This window comes from Salvia hispanica, chromosome 1 (genome assembly GCF_029641045.1).
Source record: "Salvia hispanica isolate PSC_SH4W2 chromosome 1, Shi_PSC_v1, whole genome shotgun sequence".
Classification (NCBI taxonomy): Eukaryota; Viridiplantae; Streptophyta; class Magnoliopsida; order Lamiales; family Lamiaceae; genus Salvia; species Salvia hispanica.
Genome location: NC_142692.1, coordinates 5,384,320 through 5,409,514, shown reverse-complemented (window position 1 = coordinate 5,409,514; position 25,195 = coordinate 5,384,320). Strand labels below are relative to the sequence as shown.

Genomic DNA, 25,195 nt, shown 5'->3' with positions numbered 1-25,195 from the left:
GAGTACCACCTTTAATTTCCGCCTAGGTAAAATCTCAACCCAAGCGTGGTAGCTAACCAAACACCCAGGAAAGTCACCACAGTTATCGAAACGTGTCCATCCTCGTGGGATTCGACCCTTACCTCCACTATACTAATCAGTAGAAGTGGGTTGAGGAAATTTGTTTGAAGGCAGGTGATGCACTATTTATTTGCACTATAATTACCTGCAAGTATACAAAGTAGGTATAGTATAGCAAAAGGTCAGTACCGGATATCGAACACGAGGAAGATGTTACACAAAGTGTCTATCTCCTACTAGAACTCAATTACTATTTGGAGAAACAATTATTTTTGAAGATTTTTGAAAATAAAAAATATTAAAGCGGTAATTAACGAAACGCAAGCAAATCACAGAGGTAAAAATATAGAGATAAGGGAATTCCAGGGATGTGTGTTCACTTTTATGGTTATACAAATTCCAAACTACAATACCCTAGCACAGTTCATACTTTGAAAGGACAAGTCACCTAGCTTATGCTCATGCGATACAAACGTTGATTACTAACATTAGGGTTGTCAATCCTAACTCGTAACTCCAAAAAGCTCCTAAGACCCTTGAAAAGTCCTCACTCTCAATTAACAGTGCCGTTTTAAAGGAAGCTAACTGTAGTGTCTACTAAGTGGATCTAACTCGCTAGAACTCTGTCACAGTTATGAAGCAAGTTATATTGAATCATACATAATTGTGTCACTCAATTACGAAGCATCACGATTAACTTAGGGAAGAAACAAAGTAAGAACAAAATGGATATTAGATAGAAAACGGAATTGTATAACCAAAGTTGTTACTAACACATGAAGGGACTGGCAGCGGAAGCGCGTGCAATAAATCAATTACATAATAATCAGATCTATTTAGCGGATTATTTAGACAAATTCTATTCGCGCAATTATCACACGTATCATGCTCATAACTCAAATAAATCATGCTTTGATTAATTAAAACCTAAAACATGCTTTTCTACGGTTTAGCCATTATACCTTGATGATCTCCAAAGAATCGAAGATGGCTCGCGACTTCTCCATGTGAAGACTTTTAGTACAAAACCACAAATCTTCTGTCTGGTTCCCGGACTGTAAACTGATATCAGGGTGGGCTGATCTCACCAGATTACTAGGACTTAAATAAAGAAGACAGGAGAAATCCTTTTGCGAATTGGTGAAGAATTCGAAAATCTCCTCAGCTGGTGGAGAGGAATTTTCGAAAATTGCAAGAAAAATAATGATGTGTGTTTTCTGTCTCCTTTATTCTCCTATTTATAATAAGTCACATATTGGGCCCAGACAGGGATCTATGGAAGGCTTTGGATATGGGCTCCTCCAATTAGCTTTTTACTAATTAAATTAAACCCAATTTAATATAAGCTTAAAATTGGAATATTACGAGCAGCCACTACAGAAGTAATACTGCACTCCCCATCCAAATCCGAAATTACAAGTACTTCGGGTTTCCAAAAATTAATATTTATTTCCCGCGCTTAAGATAGAAACATCCATTAATTAATTATTGTCTGCTATTGACTTAATTAATTAATATCTTATTTATTCCAAGAGAGGACCCAGCAAGAAAATCTTATTTATTATTCATAGAGTGATTAAACTCCAACTAGCTAGGTTCCGAATAATAAAACCTTATTTCAAACTTCTCTTGAGGATGTTATCAAACGAGACTCACCTCGCGCACGATTCAATATAATAGCAATCCTAGCACCGCTAGATATTAATCACCACTACCCAATATACTAGGCTTATTGGGTTGCGAAAAACCCGCACCATTTGGTAAGTCAAAGTAGTGCATAATCAATACCGTATGCTCAATGGTAACGTACATTGATTAAGAAATAATATACGAGACCTCGTCTTTCAGTAGATAGCATAAAGACTGTCTCGCTGTTAGATCCTTTCAGTGCTATACCACACCAACATCATCTTATTTCAGTAAGGCTTAGAAATAATCGGACTGACATTGCAACCTTTCACGATAGGTAGTCTAAGCCTATCTAGGTTGTGAAATTATACTTTTTCTTTGTTTAGAACTGACCGTGTTACCTTAAAGTGAACGACGCCCACAACCGGTCTACTAAAACAAAGACTTAGACTTTGTTAAGTTACTTATACATTTAAACATGTAAAAACATCCATTAAATGTAAAACATAACAACATTATAACAAAAATAATCTGTTTATTCCTTTGGAAAATAAAATAAGAGTTTCAACAGTATTCAATCACTCGAAAGGTGATTTCTAGTATACAAACTCTAACAATCTCCCACTTATACTCAAAACAGCTTTCGAGTATACAAAAAAATGTGCATTACGTCTAATTCTCCCACTTATACTGAAAGCGAGTTGAGGTCTCGAGCGAGTCGAACTCCCATTCCTTCTACATGGCGCTCGAACGGTTTGACCGCCAATGCCTTAGTAAAAGGATCTGCCAGGTTGTTCTCTGACGCAATCTTGACCACTTCTATGTCTCCTCTCTGCACTATATCTCTGATGATATGATACTTCCTTTCAATGTGTTTGCTCGCTTTGTGAGCTCTTGGTTCCTTCGAATTAGCCACAGCACCAGAATTGTCACAATAAATGGTGATGCTCTTGGGCAGATTCGCAACCACACCTAAGTCCATAAGGAAGTTCTTGAGCCATACAGCCTCTTTTGCAGCCTCCGAAGCGGCCACATATTCGGCTTCCATGGTAGAGTCCGCAATGCATTTCTGCTTTACACTCTTCCAAATCACAGTTCCACCTCCTAAGGTGAACACATAACCTGAAGTAGATTTTCTCGAGTCTTGATCAGCTTGAAAGTCTGAATCAGTATACCCTATAGGACATAGCTCGCCTGCTTTGTAAACTAGAACATAGTCCTTAGTCCGTTTAAGGTACTTGAGTATGTTCTTTACTGCAGTCCAATGTCCTTGGCCCGGGTTTGATTGATATCTTGCTACCATGCCAACAGCAAAGCAAATATCAGGTCTTGTACAAAGCATAGCATACATGAGACTACCAACTGCCGAAGCGTATGGTATCCTTCTCATCTCAGCTATCTCAGTTGTTGTCTTAGGAGACATCTCTTGAGATAAATGAATGCCATGTCTAAAAGGTAAGAAACCTTTCTTGGCATCTTGCATGCTAAATCGGCTAAGTACAGTGTCGATGTAGGGTTCTTGGGATAAGCACAACATCCTTTTCTCACGATCCCTAAGGACCTTGATACCTAGGATGTGTCCCGCATCTCCCATATCCTTCATCTAGAACTGGTTTGACAACCAAGTTCGTACTGATGACAACATCTTTTTATTGTTTCCAATTAGAAGAATGTCATCTACATATAAAACTAAGAACACCACATTCCCTTTTTCTACCTTCTTGTACACGCAGCTCTCGTTAGGGCATTTATCGAATCCAAACTTATGAACAGTTTGATCGGAGCACTGATTCCATGATCTAGATGCTTGCTTGAGGCCATAAATGGCTCTCTTAAGCTTCCAAACCATGTGCTCTTTGCCCTTAACGGCATAACCCTCGGGTTGTTCCATGTAGATGGTCTCCTCAAGACTCCCGTTCAAAAACGCAGTCTTAACGTCCATCCGCCACACATCCCAATCCATATAAGCTGCTATAGACAATAGAATCCGGATCGATTTGAGCATGGCCACTGGGGAAAAGGTCTCGTCGTAATCGACACCTTCCTTTTGGGTGTACCCCTTAGCCACTAGTCTCGCTATAAAGACTTTAACTCGTCCATCGGGTCCACGTTTACGCTTGTATATCCATTTGCTCCCAATGGCAGTACAGCCTTCGGGTAGGACGGACAAATCGTAGACGTCTTTGTCTATCATAGATTGTAGTTCCGAATCCATTGCTTTTACCCATTCGCAATGATCGACATCCGCCTGCGCCTCTGCAAAGTTCCAGGGATCTGGTACATTGCTGTCCGAGGAGTGATCCATAGATTCTCCCAAACCAATGTACCTTTCGAGCTCATGAGAGACCCTCCCACTGCGGCGCGGCACTACAACATTAGGTGTAGAAGTTGAAGGTTCAGGAATTGGTTGTACTAATGGTACTTGTTCTTGGTTAATGGAACTTGTGACTGAAGTAAGCTCTTCAAGAGCTACCTCACTCCTGGGTTTATGATTCATAACAAAGTCTTCCTCTAAGAATGTCGCGTGAGTACTCACAATGACTTTCTTGTCTCGGAGACTATAGAATTCATAAGCTTTCGAACCTTTGGGGTACCCTATAAACAAACATACCTCTGTCCTTGAGCCCAGCTTAGTTGGATCCTTTTCCAAAACATGAGCTGGACACCCCCATATCTTGAGATGTTCTAGATTGGGCTTGTGCCCAGTCCACAACTCATATGGAGTGGCAGGAACAGATTTTGATGGTAAATTGTCTAAAATATGACTCGCGGAAAGCAAGGCATGTCCCCAAAACGAAATGGGCAGTCGTGCATAACTCATCATCGACCGGACCATGTTTAACAAGGTCCTATTCCTTCTTTCAGCTACGCCATTCTGCTGGGGTGTGCCCGGCGCAGTCGTTTGGGATTCTATTCCCTCTACTGATGAGTAGTCCAAAAACTCGGCACTGAGGTATTCGCCTCCGCGATCAGATCGCAGGCTCTTGATACGTTTTTCATGATGCGTCTCCGCATAAGCCTTAAACTCCAGAGACTCTGACCCTTCGGTGGCGGACCGCCACATGTACTCCGGCGGTCGCCGGTCGAGACTCTTCTCCTAGCGTAGATTTCCGAGGCGGACCGCTACATGGCTCTGTCCGCCGGGCTCCGGCGGTCGGCGGTCGCCGTCTGACTCCAGATTTCCAGACTATGCGTTTTTACTCCCCTTTTCGACTCAAATATGCACATTTCTCACAAAACACGTCAAAATACCAAAATGTATAAAATATGCAAATAATAGACATGTAGAGTGATTTTGATATTAAGAACGGACCAAATAATGGCCTTAAAATAGTGCAAAATCCGAGCGTATCAACTCCCCCAAACTTACATTTTTGTTTGTCCTCAAACAAAACATTAAAGACACAAGAATAGACGCACGGAATGCACAAGGACTAGACGTCATAATTGCCTCAAAAGATGGAAGAATGGATTAAGCATGAATTAACAAAATCAAATCAAGCAAGGCTTATTAGTGCACTTTCATTACTAACTCGTGGAACACCTTGAATTCAAGCACTCACATGTGGCAAACTTCCAAAGATGGGAAGTGTTCTTTCTCTCACTCTCAAAGTGTATAGAGGTAAAGTGTATATCACTCAAATCATGCATCATGCAAAGTTTACCATAGGCTTGCTCAAAGTCTAATCCCTCCTCTACTCGATGTGATTAAGCATCAAAAGTCCGAAAGGTCTTCATTTTTGGTTGTAACGTAGGCTCTTTGGTAGGTGAGGAATATTTGGCTAAAAAGTGACTCAAATATAAAAATATCACAAGTAGAGTTAAGACGACTCCACTTTTCTAAAACTTTAAGGCACTTCTAACACTTTTTTTTTTCCTTCAACTTACTTTCAATCCTTCGTTTTTATTTTCTTTTCACAACCTTTCACACATTTTTTTTTTCTTTTTTTTTCTTTTTCATACATCCTTTTTTTTTTTTTCTAAGATCAAGCACATATTTGGAATTTTTCTCAATTTCACAACTTGCACTTTTCAACATTTAAGCACACTACTTTTCTCTAACTTTTCTCCTTATCTCTCCAATTCCTTTACAAAAGAAGATACAAAAATTATACTAACCCAAGGAATTGTCCCCCCATTTATTTTGGCTTCCAAAGAAAAGGCTTAAAGGCTCAAAATTGGCTCCAAAGGGAAAAATTTGAGAGGGTCAAAAATTTTGGATATAAAAGTAGCTAAGAAAAGATGGCCTAACATCCTCCTAAATCAGCTTAAACACTATGTAAACTTAGGCAGACTAAGAGCAAGTTCTAGAAACATATACATGCATACAGATAAATCACACAAGAAAGAATTTAAGGCTCAAATCTCACAAGGTATAAGCACGATTCAAGGCGAACAAGCAATTCACTAATTATGCACCTTTTCACCAAACCATCATATCAAAACATTAAGCCACACTTAAACATAGATGGAATATAATATCATTGGCAACTCGGTCTAATGTGTCCCTAAGCATGCGTGTTTCTAAGTTCTTCATGATGTGTTCATGACATGGATTCAAGAAAACATTTTTAGAACACAAAAATCTCCTAAGGGTTTTTGAAAAATTAAAGCAAAAACAACTTAAAACAAAAAGAAAACCCTAAACTTTAAAGCAAAAACAAATTAACAACAAAAGAAAACCCTAAACTCACGGTCCACCACTTCATCCCCCCAAACTTATTTACAACAAAGTGTAAAATAAGTTTGTAGAGTCGGTCGGGGCGTGAGTATACTACTGAAAAAAAACATACCTTGAAAAATTTTCGCGTAGAGGTTGAGCGGGGCGAAAATTCGAAAAATTTCGAAAAATCGCGCTGGAAAAGTTTTGCCCAGGTGGCGGGCCGCCGCAGCTGTTCGGCGGTCGACGCACGTTAAAAATGCTTTCCAGCGTTCAGGTGGCGGACCGCCGCAGCTCTTGCGGCGGTCGCCACAGAGAGGTCAGAACCTGCGAAAATTTTTGCAAAGCACAAAATTAAACGAAAACCAAAAATACTTAAAATTAAAGCAAAAATTTGTTAAAACAACGAAATAAATTGTCTCAAAACATCCAAAAACATGGTACAAATGCTCATTTAAAGTCATCAAGCTTGACTTCTTCAATCTTGAGAAGGTGGAGGGAAACGGGAGCTAAGATCCTCGAAAGCTCCAACGAGGTACGTGATATCACTCCTCATTGTCTCTCGTTCCTCTCTAGCTTCGGCGGCCATTCTTCGGAGCTCTTCATATTGTTGACACCGATGGACGTCTTCCAACCGTTGTTGCTCCCAAAATTCTTGCTCCGCCGTGCGCCAATCGCCTTGAGCCGTCCACCCTTGGCGGTTGTAGGCATTCTCCGTTTGTTGCTCCGCCCAACGATTGTCCCAAGGGTTGGACATGTTTTGCATGTAGGAGAAGATTTCTCCTAATTGGGCGGAGGTGTTGGCTTGAAACTCCTCTCCCGGATTTGGCCTCCTGCGGCGGCGGTTCGCTCTCGTCCGGCGACGATGTCCTTCCACTTCCTCTTCTTCTTCTTCTTCTTCTTCTTCTTCTTCTTCTTCTTCTTCTTCTTCTTCTTCTTCTTCTTCTTCTCGTTTGGTTGGGGTGACGGTGGTGGCGGTGCTTCATTCCCTTGAGCTTGTGAATGCTCCGCGCCCTCTTCATAGTTATCAATGGCATCAAACGCGGAATCCTCATCGGGCTCAAATTGAGGAATGCGAGAGGGAATGTTCCTCTTTCTAAACTCCCCATGGACGGGGTTAGCCTCGATGGCTCTCCGGTGGGCGGGTGTGTCGAGCTTCCAATTGGCTTGGTTCGCCCAAACATCGACCTTGGTCAATTGCGGGAGAGGAACGGGAAAGTGATCCCCCGCTACTTGCATGAAGTACCCTTGACCCCAACCATCGGTCTTCAAAAGCCCCACCAAAAATAGCACCTCATAGGTGATAAACTTCTCTCCACCATCCTCCGTCATACCGGCAAAAGAGATCCCCAAATGTTCACCAATTGCCGTAATCAATCCCCCACAACAAATGACGCCCCCGTCTTTCTTCGTGATCCTATCCACATAGTAAGTAAAAAAGGGTCCCACGATCGATTCCCTTCTTGTTGAGTAGGCACCACATCACGTCGAGCTCCGTCTGGGAGACGCTCCCCCCATCGATACGAGCAAACATAAGCTGAGTCATAGCACGATGGAGGTACCTTAAGACGGGGTTGCGAATCGATGAAGACTTGGCATAGCCCGCTGCATGCTCTTGCTCGTTCGTCATCGCCCCCCAAGCCTCGGAAAAATCATATTCATAGTCCTCGTCGGGGTTGGGGTCGAAGCAATGGAAGATCCCACTAAGCTCTTCCATGGTGAGTGAGTGCCAACGGTTCCCAAGGCGGAAATCGATGCTAAGTGGAAGATTTCGGTGGCGATCCTTAGTGACCTTAAGCGAGCTGAGGAACTCGAGGGTATACTTTCTGAACGATGGCCACTTTCTTTGGAACATGTAGACGAGGCCATTTCCATCACCCACGTCGCACAACTTCTAGAAATCCTCCATGATCCCCAAAGTTTGGAGAGGGAAATCGTGGGGATATCTAGAAGGTGCCGTCTCTCGGGCCGACACTTTCTTCCACATAGCCTTTTGCTCTTCCGTGGCAAGGCTAATGCCATAGTTCTTCGCATTCTCCGGCTTCCCTTTTGATCCCATTATCCTACAAAAGAAATTACACTCTTTAAAAGAGTACCAACAAGTAGGAGATCAAAAGTTCCCCCAAACTTGCATTCAACCAAGTAAAAATCAAGAGATAAGAACTTAAATGCAAGCTTGGGTAAAATAGCATCCTAATTTGTAGCATGATAACATGTTAAGCAAAATCAACAAAATTAGGACAAAAAATCATCCCCCAACGTGAATTCATCCCCCATGCAGAGACGTATCAACCAAATATCCAAGAAACCAACAATCTCTACAAAATCACAAATATTGCAATTCATGGAAGTAATAATAGCCTCACAATGCTATGAACATGATTGCAACTTTTAAACTCTAAGAACCAAGAGAGAATCATCATTCACAACTTAATAATCACCAACCAAGTAAAATCCAACCATAGAATTCAAAAAATTCAAACACATAATCATCCCCCATCATGAATTAAGAGATTCTACCGAACAATTCACCCAAAATAAAGCACAATCCATGGAAGAAGTAAAGCAAAGCTCAGAAATTGAGTTAGGATTCATACCTTTTTGTGGAGAGAATTTGTAGAAGAAGAGCTCTAAGCTTGGAGAGAATTGAGAGAATGATAGTGTGGGTGTGTGAATTTGGTGATTTATATAAGTGGGGGTTGTGTGCAAGGAAGGAATTTGAGAAGGAATGGGAAAAGGAATGAAAAACATACCTTTTAAAGAGCAAATCCGTCTCTGGACTGCGTGTGGCGACCGCCGCGTCTCTCGTGGCGGGCCGCCACACGGGCGTTCGTAAACAGCAATCCTGGCGGGCCGCCGCGGCCCGTGCAGCGGTTACTCTGGCCCGCCCTAGGCCCGATCCTTCCTGCACATGTTAACACACGTGTGGCGACCGCCGTACTTCAACCTTGAACTTCCTCTTTGGCTGAAAAGTGAGTACAATCCCGTTGTGCCGCACGAGCTCCTGCTTAGTGGACGATTCTGCCTTCTCAGTGGCGGGCCGCTGCAGGATGTGCGGCGGTCCGCCGGCGACTGGGCAGTCCTGCGTGGTTGACTCTGCCGTCTCAGTGGCGGGCCGCTGTGGGGTTTGCGGCGGTCCGCCGGAAACCGGGCAGTCGCCAGATTTCTGCTTCGCCACCCACTTCTTGTTTATATCATCCACTCTTGCTGCTGCCTTTGCTCTGTCCTCATCTAACTTCCTCTGAATTTGCTCCATTTGAGTGGTAATGTTGGTTACAGCTGCCGAGATTATGTTCATTCCTTGCTCGAGGTTGTTTATCCTTGCTTCGACCACTCCGATCTTGGTGTCATTGATCTTCCAATCTTGTGTAATTACCTCCAAAATCTTCGTGATTCCTTGTTCATATTTGTCTTCCTTTTTCATCGGCTCAACCACTCCTCCTTTGCTAACATTAAATCCTGCAGGGGGCTGCAAGTAATTATTGTTAGAATAAGAAAGATTTGGGTGCGGACGGTTCCCGTTATAATTATTGAAATTACCGCCCCCCTGATTAGGGCGATAATTGTTATTGAAATTTTTGGGGCCGCCTCCTTGCACGTAGTTGATTTCTTCCACAGTTGACACGGCAGTTTCGGGTGCCTTGACCGCCACTATGGAAGTTGCCGGAATTGGATCTTCCTTCCTCGAGACATCCATTTGATCAATCCTGACTCTGAGTTCCGCTAGCTCCTTAGCGAAAAAACTTTCCTCGGCCTCTTCTATGGCTGCTACTCTTCTCGTGGCATGCCTTTCCTTCGACCACCCCCGACTGTTGGTGGCGAACTCCTCGATCACCACCATGGCATCCTCTCCTGTCTTTCTTAGAAATCCTCCATTTGCTCCTGAATCAAGCATAGCACAAATTTTTTCATTGAACCCGTTATAGAGGATTCCTACCTGATGGTCTATGGAAAAACCATGGTTTGGGCACTTTCGAAGAACAGCTTTGAAACGAGCAAATGCCTCATAGAGGGGCTCGTCATGGCCTTGAGTGAACTGAAAGATCTCACTCTTGAGCTTCAAAATAGTGCCTGGCTGGTAGTATTTGTCGAGGAAGGCAGCTACGATGTCATTCCATGTGGAGACCTTTTCTAGTGGCATACACTCAAACCACTCCTTAGCAGAATCAATCAAAGAGAATGGAAAAAGTCTTACCCGTATGGCACCGTCGTCGACACCATTTAATTTCAGAGTGTTGGCGATTTCCACGAATTTTGAGAGATGGCGGTTAGCATCTTCAGTCGCCCTACCTGCAAAAGGAGTTTGCTCGACCCTTTGAATAAGGGGCATGCGTAACTCAAAGTTGTTAGCATCAATACGAGGACCGTTAGGAAAAGTGATCATATTCCCATGATTGAACATGTTCATCACGGGTAATGCTTCTCTGTTCTTCTTTTCCATGGCTTCTCGGGCTGCTCTCTCCGCATCTCTCTCATCCATCAGCAATTTTACCATCTCCTGCAGCTTCTCAATATCAGTTCTGTCACCCATTGTTCCTAATCCTTTTTCACTTCTTATTTTTCTACGAGCTCTTTCAAGTTCTAAATCGATCGGCTCTAAGATGTCCTTCCCAGAACGCGTTCGCATACAAAACCTGCAAGACTCGAAAACAAAAACAAATTAAACTAAAACAAAATAAAAACAGAAAGCAATAAAAATCCAAAGTAGTAAAATTATCCGTTTGAAGATATCACTCGAAAGTGAATTATCTTCCCCGGCAACGGCGCCAAAAACTTGATGCACTATTTATTTGCACTATAATTACCTGCAAGTATACAGAGTAGGTATAGTATAGCAAAAGGTTAGTACCGGATATCGAACACGGGGAAGATGTTACACAAAGTGTCTATCTCCTACTATAACTCAATTACTATTTGGAGAAACAAGAATTTTTAAAAGTTTTTGAAAACAGAAAATATTAAAGCGGTAAATAATGAAACGCAAGCAAATCACAGAGGTAAAATATAGAGATAAGGGAATTCCATGGATGTGCTTTCACTTTTATGGTTATACAAATTCCAAACTACAATACCCTAGCACAGTTCATACTTTGAAAGGACGAGTCGCCTAGCTTATGCTCATGCGATACAAACGTTGATTACTAACATTAGGGTTGTCAATCCTAACACGTAACTCCAAAAAGCTCCTAAGACCCTTGAAAAGTCCTCACTCTCAATTAACAGTGTCGTTTTAAAGGAAGCTAACTGTAGTGTCTACTAAGTGGATCTAACTCGCTAGAACTCTGTCACAGTTATGAAGCAAGTTATATTAAATCATACATAATTGTGTCACTCAATTACGAAGCATCATGATTAACTTAGGGAAGAAACAAAGTAAGAACAAAACGGATATTAAATAGAAAACGGAATTGTATAACCAAAGTTGTTACTAACACATCCCTAGAATCCTATGAGTTTAGTTACACATGATTGAATAAGCTAAAAACATAGATTGAAGGGAAAACAATTTGAACATAAAACTAAAGCAAATAAAACCCTTAGGTTGAATCCTTGTCGTTCTTGATGTTCTTGAGATCCTTCTCCAACTCCTTGCACAATCGAAGTATTCTGGCTTTTTAATCTCTGTGAATGTTGCAAGCAGTAACTCTCTCTGTATGTATCTTGATGAATCTCTCTTGATAAATTAATGTGTTCTCTTTTAATGAAGCTTGAGGTCCTATTTATACGGGAGAAGTATTCCTCGTCATAGAAGGAAAAGATCTTCAAAATTTGGTAAATCTTGGATCAAATCTAGAGCTGGTCGGATTCGCCGCCTTTCTCCGGCGGGTCGCCGCACCTTGGCCGGCGGTCGCCGTGTTGGAGTCCAGAGACTCTGACCCTTCGGTGGCGGACCGCCACATGTACTCCGGCGGTCACCGATCGAGACTCTTCTCCTAGCGTAGATTTCCGAGGCGGACCGCTACATGGCTCTATCCGCCGTGCTCCGGCGGTCGCCGTACAACTTCGCGGCGGTCGCCGGTCGCCGTCTGACTCCAGATTTCCAGACTATGCGTTTTTACTCCCCTTTTCGACTCAAATATGCACATTTCTCACAAAACACGTCAAAATACCAAAATGTATTAAATATGCAAATAATAGACATGTAGAGCGATTTTGATATTAAGAACGGACCAAATAATGGCCTTAAAATAGTGCAAAATCCGAGCGTATCAAGTAGATAGAAATAAAGAATACATTTCGCATTAGATCCTTTCAGTGCTTTACCACACCGGTGTTACTAATCTCTTCTTAGGTAAGAGAAAATTATCACAAACACCGCAACCGTACCAATAGGTAGCCAAAGCCTATCTAGGTTGTGAAAACGTTTTTCTTCTTACTAAATCTGGCCAAGTTCCCTACTGGAAAACTCATGAGGAGATTCATCGAATTTCCATACTTGACCTTCTTAGTAAAAAGCCTTAGACTTGTTTACCATATTTCAATAATAAACCATTATATTATATTATTTATTATCATAATTAGGTAAACAAGTGGACGTGGCGTTTCTCGTATACATGCACAAGCTGACTGTACAAAAGCATATACGCTCGAAGCATCTTTTAGTATACAAACCCCAACAAAAAATCCACTAAAGGAGAAGGATAGAAAAGCGTCGACAGAGGCTACAAGTTCAAACCCTACTGCTGAGAAACCGCCGGCACCACTACCCGCAAAATTTTTCAAGGTATGTTTTCTTTTCAGTACTTTACTCACGTCCCTACCGACTCTACAAACTTATCTTACACTTTATTGTAGATAAGTTTGGGGGATGAAGTGGTGGACCGTGAGTTTAGGGTTTTTATTTTGATTTTAGTTTTTGCTTTTGTTTTTCAAAATCCCTTAGGAGAATTTGGTGTTCTAAAAAAAATATTTTCTTGAATCCATGTCGAGAACTTAACATGAAGAACTTAGAAACACGCATGCTTAGGGACACACTTTAGACTGAGTTGCCAATGATATTATATTCCATTTATGTTTAAGTATGGCTTGACGTCATCATTTGATGGTTTGGTTAAAAGATGCATAATTAGTGAATTGTTTGTTCGCCTCGAATCACGCTTATTGATGCACTTTTTATTAGCACTAAATACCTACAAGTATACAGGGTATATAGTATAGCTAAAGATCAGTACCGGATATCGAACACGGGGAAGGCAAACACAAAGTGTCTATCTCCTAATTAGACTCAATCACTATCTGGAAGAGCAGAACGTTTGGAAAACTTTTTGAAAACAGAAAACAATAAAAAGCAATTAACAACTAAATGCAAATAAAACACGTAGATAAACGATAGAGATAAGGGAATCCCAGGGATGTGCGTTCACAGTTATGGTTATACAAATTCCAAACTACAATACCCTAGCTCAGTTATTGGGACCGGCGCGCGCTGGCCGATCCGTTAGCCGACCATTGGGACCGGCGAGCGAAATGGCGAGCCCTCGCCGATTGTTAGGCGCTAGCCGATTCGCTAGCCAATCGGCTAGCTGCCATTGCAGGCTCCAGATCGGCTAGCAATTGGCAAGCGGTTTTTTATTTTTCTAAAAAAAAATTTCGAAACTCTATATATACGCGATGTGCACGTTATTTTCATGTGCACCACTTGTTTTAACGAGTTTCTCTCTCTCTTAATTTATGTACAAGAGCAATAATGCGAAATGGAGAACAACAACGAGTTTACTCCGACAAGCTGGACGCAAACTCCCACGTTGGTGGATGGGGTCCAATGGGTGGTTACTACAATATGTACCCTTGGTCGCAGATGATGTCTAGGATGGCATCCGGGGGTAGTAGTATGCTGGGATGGCAGGGGATGCAGGGGGTGCCTGGGGTGGCAGGGGATGCCGGCGTGGCAGGATGCAGGGGATGCCGGGGGGGACAATGTCTATCGCCCCAGTCTTGATTTTTTGACTGCTTCTTCGCACACATCGACCCCAGCGGAGACACAATTCACTGGGTGTGAAACTTTCTCCTCAGAGGAGTTGGGGATAGATCTCGATGATGCGGACACTCCCACTCAAACGGGGGGAGTAGGTCGGGGCGCACCAAAGAAGAAGAAGACCGTCGGAGGAAGTGGACGGATGAGGAGAACGTCGCGCTGTCGAAGGCTTGGGTGAGTGTTTGCGATGATCCCCTGACTTCGAACAATCAAAGGATCACCAACCTGTGGGCTAAAATAGCAGCAGTCTACCACAGGTTTCACCTAGAGGGGAAGCCACATACCAAGGAGGAGTGCCGGAAGGGTTGGGACCAAATCAGGGTTGCGGTCTCCCGATTTGTGGGCTTGTACACCAACAACCTCCGCATGAAGACTAGTGGCCAGACTGACGACGACGTGAGAGGGCCGCGGAGAAAGAGTTCCCCTTGAAGGGGTTTATAAGGAGTTCACGTACTGAAACTGCTATGAGGTGTTGCGGGGGATTCTGAGAAGTTTTGGGCGGGTGTCGATGCTGGCTGGCCGAAGAAGCAGCGGCTGAACTACGCCGGTGATTACAGCAGCAGTGGTGGTTCCCACGATGTCCCCGATGATGCTCAGGAGTTCCCGTCCAAGGGTCCCCGGAGGTCCAGTCGGCATCCCCCGTGTCAGCCGAGCTCTCCCGCCTCGGGTGTCAACAAACGCAGATGAACATGTGGAAAATTACGTGAATGGCGGGACGCAACTAACCCTGTTGAGAAGGGGCTTCTTTACTACCTCCTCCAGAGTATGCGAGCCGATTTGGGGCTCCCGGGGAGCGGCACGGGAGACGCGGGGGGCTCAGATGCGGCAGATTTGGGGGTCCCGGGTAGTAGCGGTGACGACGGCGACCGACGAGGAGTGATTGAGTCTTGAATTCATGTTTTTGTTCATTTTGTCTTGTAGGTGTATTGTCTGACTTTGTTGTGATGCCTTTACACAGCCTTCTTTTTAAAGTATAGATGTTTCAAATAGTTTGCTATTGATGATTAGTCCATTTTCTAACAATTTTAGACTTTTAGTCTACTAATAATTACTAGTACAATTTTATTACAACTTTTTTAGGCATAGATAGTTGTCTTCCTGATTGGAACACTGATGTTGGAGGTGAATTTCCTGTCCCTCTTCAAAGAAAACCCCTTGGGTAAGTTTCCTTTTTTCGTGTTTCAACCCTAGACCTCATTGCTTGCTCGATGTTTGTGGCTAAAATCTATCTATTATTGTGGTTGGCAGATTACAAAATGAGTTGGTTGAACTATTGTGGTAAAATGGGGAGATTGTGTTGCATTGTCAAACCATTAGGAAACGATCAAAGCAAGCTACTTTGATTCAAGGTGGTGATGATAATGAGATAGTTTCATGGATTGATTGCCCTATTGATGAATCATTTCAGAGGGAGTTATGTGTTAATTTCTTGTCTGAGATCCCTCCATCCTTGGATGAATCGAGCAAGAAGCCGGATGGCGAAAGGGAGTTCAAATTTGGCGAATCATCCGAGGTTATTCACCAAGGTTTAGCCTCTGCCTCCACCTCCACCTAGATTTGAGGAGGGTGTGGCCGGAAGAGCATTGAGTGCTCTGTCATGACTGTAGGGTCGAGCCATTGTGCGAGTAACCAAGTTGTGAATGAAGTGGACATGAGTTGGGCTTGTAGTCGTGGGGCTGGGAGGAGAAAAAACGAGGGCGTGGAGAGGGAGGTTCCCGGGCAGGCTAGGACGTCTTGCTCTGGTGGATCCGGTAGTGGTAGCTGCAGTCGGATAAGGCGTCCATGTTAGACGAGGCGATCGAGTACACGAAAGCCTTGCAGCTGCAGATTCAGGTAAGTTGGAGTGGATTTAGGTCAGTTTTGCTATAAATATGTGATGAGTGTTTGGTTTCAATCTTTGTGTGTGCTTGTTCGATGTTGTAGTTGATGTGGATGGGGAGGGGGATGGCACAGATGATGCAGCCCTACATGTCGCTGATGCACTATTTATTTGCACTATAATTACCTGCAAGTATACAGAGTAGGTATAGTATAGCAAAAGGTCAGTACCGGATATCGAACACGGGGAAGATGTTACACAAGTGTCTATCTCCTACTAGAACTCAATTACTATTTGGAGAAACAATAATTTTTGAAGATTTTTGAAAAAGGAAAAATATTAAAGCAGTAAATAACAAAACGCAAGCAAATCACAGAGGTAAAAATTTAGAGATAAGGGAATTCCAGGGATGTGCTTTCACTTTTATGGTTATACAAATTCCAAACTACAATACCCTAGCACAGTTCATACTTTGAAAGGACGAGTCGCCTAGCTTATGCTCATGCGATACAAACGTTGATTACTAACATTAGGGTTGTCAATCCTAACACGTAACTCCAAAAAGCTCCTAAGACCCTTGAAAAGTCCTCACTCTCAATTAACAGTGCCGTTTTAAAGGAAGCTAACTGTAGTGTCTACTAAGTGGATCTAACTCGCTAGAACTCTGTCACAGTTATGAAGCAAGCTATATCGAATCATACATAATTGTGTCACTCAATTACGAAGCATCATGACTAACTTAGGGAAGAAACAAAGTAAGAACAAAACGGATATTAAATAGAAAACGGAATTGTATAACCAAAGTTGTTACTAACACATCCCTAGAATCCTATGAGTTTAGTTACACATGATTGAATAAGCTAAAATCATAGATTGAAGGGAAAACAATTTTAACATAAAACTAAAGCAAATAAAACCCTTGGGTTGAATCCTTGTAGTTCTTGATGTTCTTAAGATCCTTCTCCAACTCCTTGCACAATCGAAGTACTCTAACTTTTGATCTCTGTGAGTGGTTGTGTCTTGAATGTGAATGATTGGTGTCTCTTGATGAATGCTGGTGTATTCGAATCTCTCTCAATGTCTCCGAATGTCTCCGAATGTCTCTGAATGTCTTCGAATGTCTCTGAATGTCTGGTTTGATGAAGCTTGAGGTCCTATTTATAGGGGCGAAGTATTCCTCTTCATAGAAGGAAAAGGTCTTCATAATTTGGTAAATCTCGGAGCAAATCTAGAGCTGGTCGGATTCGCCGCCTTTCTCCGGCAGGCCGCCGCACCTTGGCCGGCGGTCGCCGTGTTGGAGTCCATAGACTCTGACCCTTCGGTGGCGGGCCGCCGCATGTACTCCGGCGATCGCCGGGCGAAACTCTTCTCTTAGCGTAAATTTCCGACGCGGACCGCCACATGGCTCTGTCCGCCGGGCTCCGGCGGTCGCCGTACAACTTTGCGGCGGTCGCCGTCGCCGTCTGACTCCAGATTTCCAGACTATGCGTTTTTAATCCCCTTTTCGGCTCAAATATGCACATTTCTCACAAAACACATCAAAATACCAAAATGTATAAAATATGCAAATAATAGACATGTAGAGTGATTTTGATATTAAAAACGGACCAAATAATGGTCTTAAAACCGTGCAAATTCTGAGCGTATCAACTCCCCCAAACTTACATTTTTGTTTGTCCTCAAACAAAACATTAAAGACACAAGAATAGACGCACGGAATGCACAAGGACTGGACGTCATAATTGCCTCAAAAGATGGAAGAATGGATTAAGCATGAATTAACATAATCAAATCAAGCAAGGCTTATTAGTGCACTTTCATTACTAACTCGTGGAACACCTTGAACTCAAGCACTCACATGTGGCAAACTTCCAAAGATGGGAAGTGTTCTTTCTTTCACTCTCAAAGTGTATAGAGGTAAAGTGTATATCACTCAAATCATGCATCATGCAAAGTTTACCATAGGCTTGCTCAAAGTCTAATCCCTCCTCTACTCAATGTGATTAAGCATCAAAAGTCTGAAAGGTCTTTATTTTCGGTTGTAACGTAGGCTCTTTGGTAGGTGAGGAATATTTGGCTAAAAAGTGACTCAAATATAAAAATATCCCATGTAAAGTTAAGATGACTCTACTTTTCTAAAACTTTAAGGCACTTCTAACACTTTATTTTTCTCCTTCAACTTACTTTCAATCCTTCGTTTTTATTTTCTTTTCACAACCTTTCACACATTTTTTCTTTTTTTCTTTCTCTTTCTTTTTTTTATTTTCTTACACATCCTTTCTCTTTTTTCTAAGATCAAGCACATATTTGGAATTTTTCTCAATTTCACAACTTGTACTTTCTTAATATTAAGCACACTACTTTTTATACTTTCCTCCTTATCTCTCCAATTTGTTTACAAAAGAAGATAGCAAAAGCTATACTAACCCAAGGAATTGTCCTCCCATTTATTTTGGCTTCCAAAGAAAAGGCTTAAAGGCTCAAAATTGGCTCAAAAGGGAAAAATTTGAGAGGGTCGAAAATTTTTAGATATAAAAGTAGCTAAGAAAAGATGGCCTAACATCCTCCTAAATCAGCTTAAACACTATGTAAACTTTGGCAGACTAAGAGCAAGTTCTAGAACATATACATGCATACAGATAAATCACACAAGAAAGAATTTAAAGCTCAAATCTCACAAGGTATAAGCACGATTCAAGGCGAACAAGCAATTCACTAATTATGCACCTTTTCACCAAACCATCATATCAAACGTTAAGCCACACTTAAACATAGATGGAATATAATATCATTGGCAACTCGGTCTAATGTGTCCCTAAGCATGCGTGTTTCTAAGTTCTTCATGTTATGTTCATGACATGGATTCAAGAAAACATTTTTTTGAACACAAGAAAAATTAAAACAAAAAACACTTAAAACAAAAAGAAAACCCTAAACATTAAAAGCAAAAACAATTTAACAACAAAAGGAAACCCTAAAAAATTAACAACAAAAGAAAACCCTAAACTCACGGTCCACCACTTCATCCCCCCAAACTTATTTACAACAAAGTGTAAAATAAGTTTGTAGAGTCGGTAGGGGCGTGAGTATACTACTGAAAAAAAAACGTACCTTGAAAAATTTCGCGTAGAGGTTGAGCGGGGCGAAAATTCGAAGAATTTCGAAAAATCGCGCTGGAAAATTTGTGCCCAGGTGGCGGGCCGCCGCAGCTGTTCGGCGGTCGCCGCACGTCAATGATGCTTTCCCGCGTTCAGGTGGCGGATCGCCGCAGCGCTTACGGCGGTCGCCACAGAGAGGTCGGAACCTGCGAAAATTTTTGCAAAGCTCAAAATTAAACGAAAACCAAATATACTTAAAATTAAAGCAAAAATAAAAAAATTGTTAACACAACGAAATAAATTGTCTCAAAAACAATGGCACGGTACAAATGCTCGTTTTAAAGTCATCGAGCTTGACTTCTTCAATCTTGAGGGGGTGGAGGAAAACGGGCGCTAAGATCTTCGAAAGCTCCAACGAGGTACGTGATATCATTCCTCATTGTCTCTCGCTCCTCTCTAGCTTCGGCGGCCATCCTTCGGAGCTCTTCATATTGTTGACGCCGATGGACGTCTTCCAACCGTTGTCGCTCCCAAAATTCTTGCTCCGTCGTGCGCCAATCGCCTTGAGCCGTCCACCCTTGGCGGTTGTAGGCATTCTCCGTTTGTTGCTCCGCCCAATGATTGTCCCAAGTGTTGGACATGTTTTGCATGTAGGAGAGAATTTCTCCTAATTGGGCGGAGGTGTTGGCTTGAAACTCTTCTCCCGGATTTGGCCTCCCGCAGCGGCGGTTTGCTCTCGTCCGGCGGCGATGTCCTTCCACTTCCTCTTCTTCTTCTTCTTCTTCTTCTTCTTCTTGTCGTGTTTGGGGTGGCGGTGGTGGCGGTGCTTCACTACCTTGAGCTTGTGAATACTCCGCGCCCTCTTCATAGTTATCAATGGCATCAAACGCGGAATCCACATCGGGCTCAAATTGAGGAATGCGAGAGGGAATGTTCCTCTTTCTAAACTCCCCATGGACGGGGTTAGCCTCGATAGCTCTCCGGTGGGCGGGTGTGTCGAGCTTCCAATTGGCTTGGTTCGCCCAAACATCGACCTTGGTCAATTGCGGGAGGGGAACGGGAAAGTGATCCCCCGCTACTTGCATAAAGTAACCTTGACCCCAACCATCGGTCTTCAAAAGCCCCACCGAAAAGAGCACCTCATAAGTGATAAACTTCTCTCCACCATCTTCCGTCATACCGGCAAAAGAGATCCCCAAATGTTCACCAATTGCCGTAATCAATCCCCCACAACAAATGACGCCCCCGTCTTTCTTCGTGATCATATCCACATAATAAGTAAAAAGGGTCCCATAATCGATTCCCTTCTTGTTGAGTAGGCACCACATCACGTCGAGCTCCGTTTGGGAGACACTCCCCCCATCGATACGAGCAAACATAAGTTGAGTCATAGCACGATGGAGGTACCTTAAGACGGGGTTGCGAATCGATGAAGACTTGGCATAGCCCGCTGCATGCTCTTGCTCATTCGTCATCGCCCCCCAAGCCTCGGAAAAATCATATTCATAGTCCTCGTCGGGGTTGGGGTCGAAGCAATGGAAGATCCCACTAAGCTCTTCCATGGTGAGCGAGTGCCAACGGTTCCCAAGACGGAAATCGATGCTAAGTGGAAGATTTCGGCGGCGCTCCTTAGTGACCTTAAGCGAGCTGAGGAACTCGAGGGTATATTTTCTGAACGATGGCCACTTCCGTTGGAACATGTAGACGAGGCCATTCCCATTACCCACGTCGCACAACTTCCAGAAATCCTCCATGATCCCCAATGTTTGGAGAGGGAAATCGTGGGGATATCTAGAAGGTGCCGTTTCTCGGGCCGACACTTTCTTCCACATAGCCTTTTGCTCCTCCGTGGCAAGGCTAATGCCATAGTTCTTCGCATTTTCTAGCTTCCCTTTTGATCCCATTATCCTACAAAAGAAATTACACTCTTAAAAGAGTACCAACAAGTAGGAGATCAAAAGTTCCCCCAAACTTGCATTCAACCAAGTTAAAATCAAGAGATAAGAACTTATATGCAAGCTTGGGTATGATAACATCCTAATTTGTAGCATGATAACATGTTTAGCACAATCAACAAAATTAGGACACAAAAATCATCTCCCAACGTGAATTCATCCCCCATGCAGAGACGTATCAACCAAATATCCATAGAAACCAACAATCTCTACAAAATCACAAATATTGCAATTCATGGAAGTAATAATAGCCTCACAATGCTATGAACATGATTGCAACTTTTAAACTTCTAAAAACCAAGAGAGAATCATCATTCCCATCTTAATAATCACCATCCAAGTAAAATCCAACCATAGAATTTCAAAAATTCAAACACATAATCATCCCCCATCATGAATTAAGAGATTCTACCGAACAATTCACCCAAAATACAGCACAATCCATGGAAGAAGTAAAGCAAAACTCAGAAATTTGATTTAGGATTCATACCTTTTTGTGGAGAGAATTTGTAGAAGAAAAGCTCTAAGCTTGGAGAGAATTGAGAGAATGATAGTGTGGGTGTGTGAATTTGGTGATTTATATAAGTGGGAGTTGTGTGCAAGGAAGGAATTTGAGAAGGAATGGGAAAAGGAATGAAAAACATACCTTTTAAAGCTTAATCCCGTCTCTGGACTGCGTGTGGCGACCGCCGCGTATCTCGTGGCGGGCCGCCACACGGGCCTTCGTAAACAGCAGTCTGGCGGGCCGCCGCGGCCCGTGCAGCGGTTAAACCGGCCCGCCCTAGGCCCGATCCTTCCTGCACATGTTAACACACGTGTGGCGACCGCCGTACTTTAAATGCGGCGACCGCCACCCATTAAAAATAATTTTTTTTTTTTTTTTAAAACAAAAAATAAAAGAGTAAAAGAAAATTGGGTTGCCTCCCAATAAGCGCTTTTGTTAAAGTCGTTAGCTCGACTTGAAGTGGCCCACTAGTTGGGCGGATCAACAACCCGAGTGCTGAAAATTGGCATAGGGAGCAACTTGGTCCCTAGCTTCTTCCACCACTTGTACTTCCCCTCCTTGGTTTTGATGACGTATATCTCGGGGTACTCCTTGGGTGTTTTCTTTCCCTTCTTTTTCTTCTTATGTGGAGCAGATGTAGAAGGATTAGTATTACTCTTTTTAGGATAATGTCTTACCTCTTTGACAATGTAGATAGTGGAGGTAGAAGGATCCTCCGCTTCAAAGGGATCTTTGGGCTTGGTCAAGTCAGTAGCCATGACTGCTCTACACTGTTGTTCCATTTTTGCCCGCTTTGCCTCCTCAAACTTTAGCATCTCACTCTCGATCTTATAGGTGGACTGACTACGATTATCACTGATTGTGATCTCGCCACGACCTACATCAATCAAAGCTTTGCAAGTGGCAAGAAAATCTCTCCCTAAGATTAGAGGGACGTTCTTGTCTACTTTCATGTCAAGCACAATAAAGTCGGCGGGAAAAATAAAATCATCTACCTTAACTAGGACATCCTCAATCATACCTACTGTCTTGATAGACGAGTTATCTGCCAACCTGAGTGTTACGTCTGAAGATTTGAGGTGGCCCAATGTTGAGCTTTTCGTAATACTTCAGTGGCATGAGATTGACGGACGATCCTAAGTCGCACAGTGCTTTGTCAACTTTCCCTTCTCCAATTCGGCACCTGATGATGAACTGGCCCGGATCTCTTTGCTTCACTGCCCTTTCCTTTTGGATGATCTCGCTGCAATGATGCGGTAGCTTAAGGTCGGCTTTAGTCGGCTTTTTCTTCCTCATTACCGCCTCCCTTAGTAGCTTTGCATACTTTGGTATCTCCTGCAACGATTCAACTAGAGGGATATTAGTATGGACTTTGCAAAACATGTTTAGGAAATGCTTGAACTGCTCTTCAAGCTTGAACTTCCTCTTCGGCTGAAAAGGATGTACAATCCCGTTGTGCCGCACGAGCTCCTGCTTAGTGGACGATTCTGCCCTCTCAGTGGCGGGCCGCTGCGAGGTGTGCGGCGGTCCGCCGGCGACTGGGCAGTCCTGCGTGGTTGACTCTGCCGTCTCAGTGGCGGGCCGCTGCGGGGTTTGCGGCGGTCCGCCGGAAACCGGGCAGTCGCCAGATTTCTGCTTCGCCACCCACTTCTTGTTTATATCATCCACTCTTGCTGCAGCCTTTGCTCTGTCCTCATCTAACTTCCTCTGAATCTGCTCCATTTGAGTGGTAATGTTGGTTACAGCTGTCGAGATTGTGTTCATTCCTTGCTTCGACCACTCCGATCTTGGTGTCATTGATCTTCCGATCTTGTGTAATTACCTCCAAAATCTTCGTGATTCCTTGTTCATATTTGTCTTCCTTTTTCATCGGCTCAACCACTCCTCCTTTGCTAACATTAAATCCTGCAGGGGGCTGCAAGTAATTATTGTTAGAATAAGAAAGATTTGGGTGCGGACGGTTCCCATTATAATTATTGAAATTACCGCCCCCCTGATTAGGGCGATAATTGTTATTGAAATTTCTGGGGCCGCCTCCTTGCACATAGTTGATTTCTTCCACAGTTGACACGGCAGTTTCGGGTGCCTTGACCGCCACTATGGAAGTTGCCGGAATTGGATCTTCCTTCCTCGAGACATCCATTTGATCAATCCTGACTCTGAGTTCCGCTAGCTCCTTAGCGAAAAAACTTTCCTCGGCCTCTTCTATGGCTGCTACTCTTCTCGTGGCATGCCTTTCCTTCGACCACCCCCGACTGTTGGTGGCGAACTCCTCGATCACCACCATGGCATCCTCTCCTGTCTTTCTTAGAAATCCTCCATTTGCTCCTGAATCAAGCATAGCACAAATTTTTTCATTGAACCCGTTATAGAGGATTCCTACCTGATGGTCTATGGAAAAACCATGGTTTGGGCACTTTCGAAGAACAGCTTTGAAACGAGCAAATGCCTCATAGAGGGGCTCGTCATGGCCTTGAGTGAACTGAAAGATCTCACTCTTGAGCTTCAAAATAGTGCCTGGCTAGTAGTATTTGTCGAGGAAGGCAGCTACGATGTCATTCCATGTGGAGACCTTTTCTGGTGGCATACACTCAAACCACTCCTTAGCAGAATCAATCAAAGAGAATGGAAAAAGTCTTACCCGTATGGCATCGTCGTCGACACCATTTAATTTCAGAGTGTTGGCGATTTCCACGAATTTTGAGAGATGGCGGTTAGCATCTTCAGTCGCCCTACCTGCAAAAGGAGTTTGCTCGACCCTTTGAATAAGGGGCATGCGTAACTCAAAGTTGTTAGCATCAATACAAGGACCGTTAGGAAAAGTGATCATATTCCCATGATTGAACATGTTCATCACGGGTAATGCTTCTCTGTTCTTCTTTTCCATGGCTTCTCGGGCTGCTCTCTCCGCATCTCTCTCATCCATCAGCAATTTTACCATCTCTTGCAGCTTCTCAATATCAGTTCTGTCACCCATTGTTCCTGATCCTTTTTAACTTCTTATTTTTCTACGAGTTCTTTCAAGTTCTAAATCGATCGGCTCTAAGATGTCCTTCCCAGAACGCGTTCGCATACAAAACCTGCAAGACTCGAAAACAAAAACAAATTAAACTAAAACAAAATAAAAACAGAAAGCAATAAAAATCCAAAGTAGTAAAATTATCCGTTTGAAGATATCACTCCAAAGTGAATTATCTTCCCCGGCAACGGCGCCAAAAACTTGATGCACTATTTATTTGCACTATAATTACCTGCAAGTATACAGAGTAGGTATAGTATAGCAAAAGGTCAGTACCGGATATCGAACACGGGGAAGATGTTACACAAGTGTCTATCTCCTACTAGAACTCAATTACTATTTGGAGAAACAATAATTTTTGAAGATTTTTGAAAACGGAAAAATATTAAAGCAGTAAATAACAAAACGCAAGCAAATCACAGAGGTAAAAATTTAGAGATAAGGGAATTCCAGGGATGTGCTTTCACTTTTATGG

The 25,195-nt window shown here is 43.0% G+C and overlaps 2 non-coding genes across 2 annotated transcripts; both read left to right on the top strand.

The window, feature by feature from the left end:
- Window positions 1-10,302: 10,302 nt before the first annotated feature.
- Window positions 10,303-10,409, top strand: LOC148933148 (small nucleolar RNA R71). Its single transcript, XR_016134815.1, has one exon. It is a non-coding gene; the product is annotated as a small nucleolar RNA R71 (small nucleolar RNA).
- A 13,691-nt stretch (window positions 10,410-24,100) lies between these two features.
- Window positions 24,101-24,207, top strand: LOC148933147 (small nucleolar RNA R71). Its single transcript, XR_016134814.1, has one exon. It is a non-coding gene; the product is annotated as a small nucleolar RNA R71 (small nucleolar RNA).
- The last annotated feature ends 988 nt before the right edge of the window (window positions 24,208-25,195 follow it).